General features: G+C 34.9%; 1 pseudogene; it reads left to right on the top strand.

Moving 5' to 3' along the window:
• The first annotated feature begins 7334 nt into the window (after nt 1-7334).
• Nucleotides 7335-7799, top strand: LOC144243216 (proteolipid protein 2 pseudogene; annotated as a pseudogene).
• Nucleotides 7800-7892: the final 93 nt, after the last annotated feature.

Raw genomic sequence — 7892 nt, 5'->3', positions numbered from 1 at the left:
CCTTATCTGAAACAGAAGTTACATATATATCTTGAGCTGATGATTGAATATGAATTCTGAGAACTTGAAGACTGGTATTTAGGGGTGATATATTTTAGAAATAATGAAGGCAAGATTTTTTAGCTTTTCAAATTTAGTCTTTAAAAGATAAGATGTACCATGTATGTTCATGTAAATACCTTGTTTTCTTAAAATACCTTTAAGTGGACATGGATTCATTGAAAATGATATAGACAGATTGAATCATTTTGTTGAAGGTAGAAAGCAGAAGAATTAATATAAAGGATAAAGGACTTTTAAAAATAAAATGCTTGTGGGGCGCCTGAGTGGCACAGTCAGTTAAGCGTCCAATTCTTGGTTTTGGCTCAAGTGGTGATCTCATGGTTCCTGTGATTGAGCTTTGCCTTTGTTTGAGAGATTGAGCCCCATGTTGGGCTACACACTGACAGTACAGAGCCTGCATGGGATTCTCTCTCTCCCTCTCTCTCTGTCCCTCCCTCGCTCTCACTCTCTTTCTCTCACAAAGTAAATAAACTTTAAAAAAACAATAATAATAATTTGCTTGCAATATGTGTAAGTCAAATCACTTTGCTATATGCTCAATTTATACAATACTGTTTTTCAATCATATTTCAATAAAACTGAAAGAAAAAATTTGCTGAAATGCCAACTGCTTCTCTTCATAAATTAAAAAAGGAATTTGAAAGAAATATAAGCTAAAGGAAGACATCATCTTTCCCAGTTAGAACTAAGTTATTAAGGTGATAAATCTTATTGATATTATAAAAAGCAATATTAATAACATTAGAGTTATAGTTTATTGAATTATTTCTTATCAATTATCTGTTACAGCAATATCTGAGGCAGGCATTATCATATTCCCATATTCCAGATGAAAAGTTTGAGACTCAGAAAGGATACTTCTCATTTTCATCATTTAACTTCGGATGAATCAGAAGAGAGATTGTTTTCCCTTTCTCTAGACAGTAAGAGTTGTTTTCCGGTTTGTAGTGATTTTTTTAAAAGTCCCATGCTGGGGAAAGAATAGTCATGCATAGGTGGCAAGGGAATTCTATTTCCTGTACCATTGACATAGCAAACTATGATGGCCAATGCTGCCTTGTTAGGACTAAAACCAACCTAACAAAGCTATCTACTATTCTAAGATCTGGAAATAGATATCAAGTTGATTCTGGCTCCCTCAGGAATTTAGCTTGGCATTTAGGGAGTGGGAGTGTGCATATTCTGGCATTAGGGGTCACTCTGATGCTCAGTCTTTCTGATGTTTACTAGATGTTAGTTAAGGGAAAATACAGGACAAGGAAACAGGCCAGAGGTCCCAAAATGTAAGATAAAACACAATAAAGTGTTCCAAACAGGATTTCAGTTCATTCAATCTATTATTTCAAATAACCACCATAGAATGCTTTCTAAAATTTTTCTTTTGCTAATGTAAGATCACCTTGTATTTCGAGGGCATATGTTTTAGTCACCACACAACACTCAATCTGTTCTGCAAGCCAAATAGTTCTGTTTTTAGAAACATGTAAACTACTATAGTTATCTGACAAAATCAGATTAAGATATATGACTGGGTGGAGCAGGGAAGATATGTGACTGGAGAGTATGAGATGGAATAGTTCCGGTTTAAGAATCTGGAGAGAGCTTATAACGAAGATTTGGAAAAATAAGTGTTAGCATGGATAAAGAGAGACATTATATAATTAGAAATGGATTACTCCAGGTGCCTGGGTGGCTCAGTCAGTTGAGCATCCGAATCTTGATTTTGGCTCAGGTCATGTTCTTGGGATTGGTTCAAGGCAGTGAGCCCCTCATTAGGCTCTGTGCTGACAGCACACAGCCTGCTTGGGATTCTCTCTTTCATTCTCTCTCTGCCCCACCCCGGCTCATGCTCTCTCTTTCTCTCTCAAAATAAATAAATAAACATTAAAAAAAAGAGACAGGTAACTCATCAAAATGATACAACAATCCTAAATGTGTATGCACCTAAAAATAGGGCATCAATTATATCAAATATATGAAGCAAAATCTAATAAAACTAAAGGGAAAATCTGCATTTACACAAGGAGGTATCGATACTTCTTTCTCAGAAATCAATAGAACAATTTAATAAAAAAGCGAGAGTATAAAAGAACAATACTATCAATCAACTTGATCATATTTACACTTATAGAATATTCTACCATAAGCAGAATACATAATTTTTTCAAATGTATATGGAACATTTACTAAAATAGACCATATTCTGGACCATAAAGCAAATCTTAACAAATTTAAAGAATTCAAACCATATAAGAATAGGCAAATTCACAGAGACAGAATGTAGGCTAGAGTTGCAAGGGGCCAGGAAGTTTTTAATAGGTTCAGAGTTTCTATTTGAAATAATTAAAAAATTCTAGAAATAGAGAGTGGTGATTATTACACAGTATTATGAATGTGTGTAAAGCCATTGAATTGTACACTTAAAAATTATTAAAATGGTAAATTTAATATTATGTATCTTTTACCATAATAGATAAAATCAGTTGGGGAAAAACTCACATACACAGTATGTTTAGCTAACCAGAACAAAATTAAGCAAGAAAACAATAGAAAGATATCAGGAAAATCCTCAAATATTTGGAAATCAAACAACATATTTCTAAAATAAACCAGGTGCCGGGGTGCCTGAGTGGCTCAATCAGTTAAGCATCTGGCTTTTGATCTTGGCTCAGGTCATGATCTCACAGTTCACAAGTTGGAGCCCCGCATCAGGCTCTACACTGACAGTGTGGAGCCTGCTTGGAATTCTCTCTCTCTCTTCCTCTCTCTCTGCCCCTCCCCCACCAGTGCTTGTTTCTCTCTCTCTCTCATAAATATTTATGATTTTTAAAAAATGTTTATTTATTTATTTTGAGAGAGAAAGAGGTAGAGAAAGAGAGAGACAGAGAAAGAGAGAGAGAGAGAGAGAGAGAGAGAGAGAGAATCCCAAGCAGACACCATGCTCAGAGTGGAGCCCCATGTAGACTTGATCTCACTCCATCTCCCTCTCAAAAATAATAAACATTAAACAATTTTTAAAATCTTTAAAAATATATCAATTCCAAACAAACTACCAGAAAATGGTAGAGAAAGGAACCCTTCCAAACTTAATGTATGAATCTAGCATTACCATGATAATTAAGCAAAAAAATATAAAGAGAAAAAGAAACACAAACATAGACACACACACACACACACACACAGAGCCTTTAAAATATTTGTAAATTGAATCCAGCAATACATAGAAAGGATAATACTTCATGATAAGTTTGGGATTTATCTAAGGAATGGAAAGTTGGTTTAACATTTAAAAATCTATGTAATTTACCCATATAAATTGAATACAAAAGGAAAACTACACAATCATCTCAAGAGATGCAGAAAAAAACATCTATTCTTGAATTTTCAGAAAGCTTATCAAACCAAAAAAAAAAAAAAAAAGAAACTTCCCATCTTAGTAGAGGACACCTGTAACTCACATAATGATGAAAAACTGAATGCTTTTTTTTAATGATCAGGTACAAGGGAAGGATGTCTACCCTCATTACCTTTATCTAACACTGTAGTAGAGGGCCAACCCAGTGCAATAAGACAAGAAAAAGAAATAATTTAAATACAGATTGAAAGGTAAGAAAGAAATCTCTCTCTATTGACTGAATGCCAAAGAATGTATAGAACAGCTACTTGATCTAATAAGTGAATTTAGGAATGTTATAAGGTTATACTTTATATGCAATATACAAACTTAATTCTACTTCTAGAAAGTAGCAAAAACTAATAGAAATAGAAATTTGAAAACTATATGGTAGTATAAAATATGAAATATTTAGGTATAATCTAACAACATATATGCTAAAAATTATAAATTATTGATGTAAAAAGTAAAAGAAGACCCAAATAAATGGAGAGTACACCTATTCATGGATCGGAAGGCTTTTTAGAATACGAATTCTCCCCAAAGTAATCTATAGTTTTAATGTAATCTCCATCAAAATCTCAGGAGAGTATTTTGCAGAAATTAACAAGTTGATTCTAAAACTTCATAAACAAAGATCTACAATAGCCAAAACAATTCTGAAATGGGAAAACACACTATTTGATTCAAACTTACTACAAACCTACGGTTATCTTAACAGTGTAATACTAATAAAGGATGAACATATAGATCCATTGAGCAAAACAGAGAGTTTAGTTTCATACAAATTGGTCAATTGATTTTTGACAAGTTTGCCAAAGAATTCAGTGGTGAAAAAGTAGTTTTTCAGCAACTGGTGATCAAACAATTTGTCATCCACATGCAAAACTAAAAGAAAATTGTCTTTCTGTTGTTGATTTATAATATAATTTTATAATGGTCAATGAACATACTTTGCATTATTTTAATTTATTTAAATTTGTCAAGATATGTTTTTGCGGGGCGCCTGGGTGGCTTAGTCGGTTAAGCGTCCGACTTTCACTTAGGTCATGATCTCACGGTTCGTGGTCAGGCTCTGTGCTGACTGCCAGCTCAGAGCCTGGAGCCTATTTCAGAGTCTGTATCTCCCTCTCTCTCTGACCCTCCCCTGCTCACGCTGTCTCTCTCTCTCCTAGAAATAAATTAAAAAAAAAAAAAAAAGATGTTTTTGCTTCATGAATTTTATGTAAAGTTTCCTTATTAGGTGTGTACCTGCTTAGGATTGTTATGTCTTCTTGGTAAGTGACCATCTTCTAAATCTCTAATGGCCTTTTTTATCCTAATAATAGTCCTTGTTTTAAAGCTTACTTTGATATTAAAATAGTCACTTTGGCTTCCTTTTGCTTATTGTTTGCATAATACATCTTTTTCTATCATTTTAACCTATCTAAGTTTTATATTTAAACTGAGTTTCTTGAGATGAACATGTAGTTTTTTTTAATACAATAGGACTACTTTGATTTTTTAATTGTTGTGTTTACTATTTACATTTAATATAATTATTGGTGTGGTTAATTTTAGGTCTACTATTTTGTTATGTATAATTTGTTCCCCCTTTTCCCTCTTTCCTGCCTTCTTTTGGATAGTTTAAATAGTTTTAGTATTACACTCTGTTTTATAAATTACATTTGTTATTCTGTCTCTGTTTGCGTCTCTCTTTTTCTGTTTTTTTTTTTCCTATGGAAGAGTTTCTCAACAATAATACTATTAATATTTTAGACCAGATAATTCTTTGTTCTGTACAGCTGTTCTGTGTGCTGTAGGACATTTATCAACATTTCTGACCTCTACCCACCAGATAGATGCCAGTTACACATTTCCCCCAGTGATGGCTATCTCCAACCTCCCAGTTGTCCCCTAGGGGCACAACTACTATAAATTGAGAACCACTGCTCTTGATAGTAGAGTAGAAATACTTAACATTTCAGAGTCTTCTTAATGTAATGCTTTAATTTTAAGTAATATGAGAAATTTACAACCACATAAATCCCTTAATCATTCCCCTTATTGTATAGTTGTCATGTGTTCTAAATTAACATGCATTTAAAACCCCATCAGGCAATATGAAAATGTTTCTTTCAATAATTATACATAGTTTAAGGAACTTTAAAAAAAAATTGTCTTCTATGTTTACCCAGGTATTACTGTTTTTATTCTTCTTTCATTCCTTAAGTTCCAGGTTTCACCTGATATTATTTTCCTTCAGTCTTAAGAACACCCTTTACCATTTCTTTTAGTTGGTCATGTCTTCTCTAAGTTAGTTTACCTTCTGAGAATATTCTTAAGTCTCCTTCATTCCTTTTTTTTTTTTTAATATTTTTATTTATTTCTAGGAGAGAGAGAGAGAGACAGCGTGAGCAGGGGACGGTCAGAGAGAGAGGGAGACACAGACTCTGAAATAGGCTCCAGGCTCTGAGCTGGCAGTCAGCACAGAGCCCGACACGGGGCTCAAACCCACGAACCGCGAGATCATGACCTAAGTGAAAGTCGGACGCTTAACCGACTAAGCCACCCAGGCGCCCCAAGTCTCCTTCATTCCTAAAGGATATTTTTGCTGAATATAGAATGCTGGGTTAAAGATTCTTTCCTATCATTTAAAAAATGTCATTCTATTGTCTTTTGGCCTCCATGGTTTCTGATGAAAAGTCCACCATCATTGTTAGCATCATTGGTCTCCTATACGTGATATGTCATTTTTCCTTAGCTGCTTTTAAGATTTTTTTCTTTACACTTAGTTTTCAGTAGTTTGATTATAATGTGTCTGGCTGTGGTCTTCCTTGAGTTTATTCTGTTTTCTGTTACCAAAACTTGAACATGCAAGTTACTGTCTCTAACCAAATTTAGGAAGTTTTCAGCAACTGTTTCCTCAATATTTTTTTTCTGCACCAATTTTTTTATAGGACTCCATTGTTACAAATATTGCGCTTTTCAAAAATTTTTTGATGTTTATTTATTTAATTTTTTGATGTTTATTTATTTTTGAGAGAGAGAGGGAGAGAGACAGAGCACGAGTTGGGGGGGGGAGCAGAGAGAGACACACACAGAAATCGAATGGTCTCCAGACTCTGAGCTGTCAGCACAGAGCCTGACATGGGGTTCAAACCCATGAGCTGTGAAACCATGACCTGAGCTGAAACTGGACACTCAATTGACTAAGCCACCCAGGTGACCCCAACAAATGCTAGACTTTTGATATAGTCCCATGACTCCCTGAAGTTCAATTCCATTTTTTCCCCAATTTTTTCTCTTTGTTCTTCAGAATTTCTATTGATCTGTCTTTAAATTTACTGACTCTTTTCTCTGTCATCTTCATTCTGCTATTGAGCTCAGCCAGTAAAATTTAAATTTCAGAGATTGTATGTTTAAAATATTTTGTTCTTCTTTTGTAATTTAATTTTTGCTGAGAATTTTAATCTTTCAAAAATTTTATTTAATGTGTATTTACCTTTACCTCATGGAGCTTATTTTAGTATCTCTTGTTTTAAAGTCTTTCTCTTATAATTTCAGCATCTGTGTCATCTTAGGGTTTGTCTTTTCCCTGAAGAATTTGTCACATTTCTTGGTTCTTTGCTTATCAGGTAATTTTGGATTGTATTCTGAACTTTTTGAATATTAAATTGTGTAGATATGAATCCCGTTAAGATTCTCTAAGGGATATCATCAACATCATCATCATCATCATCACCACTGTTTTAGCAGGTGCAGTTAGCTTCAGACTGCAAGCTTTTAAAACCACTTTCTAGACAGTAGGTAAAATGACTGAGTATGCAGCATCTTGCTCAGAACTTTCCATCAAGAGCACAGATCCTTTGTCCCCCCAGGAACTCCAACTTCCCTCATGGTAGAGTCTGAGCGCCTCTCAGCCCGTGGCTGCTGGGATGCTTGCATCAACTTCTTGTGCACTAGAAAGGGAATTCTGTTTGCTGAGATTATATTGTGCCTGGTGATTCTAATCTGATTCAGCATCTCAACACCAGGCTACTCTGTCAGTGGTAGAGATCTTGCTGAGATCTTCTTTGTCATCTGTACGTGTGACTTACACACCAAGATATAATTTGTCCACTAGCCTTGGACTAATTTCTTTGGAACCCTCATTGCAGCCATCCTGATCACCTCCATTGTTGTCCTTGTCGAGAGAGGAAATCGCTCCGTAACCATTGCAGGGTCACTGGGCCTCATCACTACATGCCTCTTTGGCTATGATGCCTACCTCATTTTCCCCTTGCCATAATAAAGACATACAGCAGCCCGGACTGACTGTGCAGATGTTTGGTGTCAGTGGACTCCCTTTATATCTCTCTGATCTCTGGTTGGTGGTTTAATTCTCAGCTCAATTCTCAAAGCTTTTGCTATGTAGCTTTGGGTCTGTCCTGTGCATATGCAGCTCAAGAATAAA

The sequence above is a fragment of the Crocuta crocuta genome, unplaced genomic scaffold (assembly GCF_008692635.1).
Source record: "Crocuta crocuta isolate KB4526 unplaced genomic scaffold, BGI_CrCroc_1.0 scaffold26, whole genome shotgun sequence".
NCBI lineage: Eukaryota > Metazoa > Chordata > Mammalia > Carnivora > Hyaenidae > Crocuta > Crocuta crocuta.
This window is presented reverse-complemented; position numbering and strand designations above follow the sequence as displayed.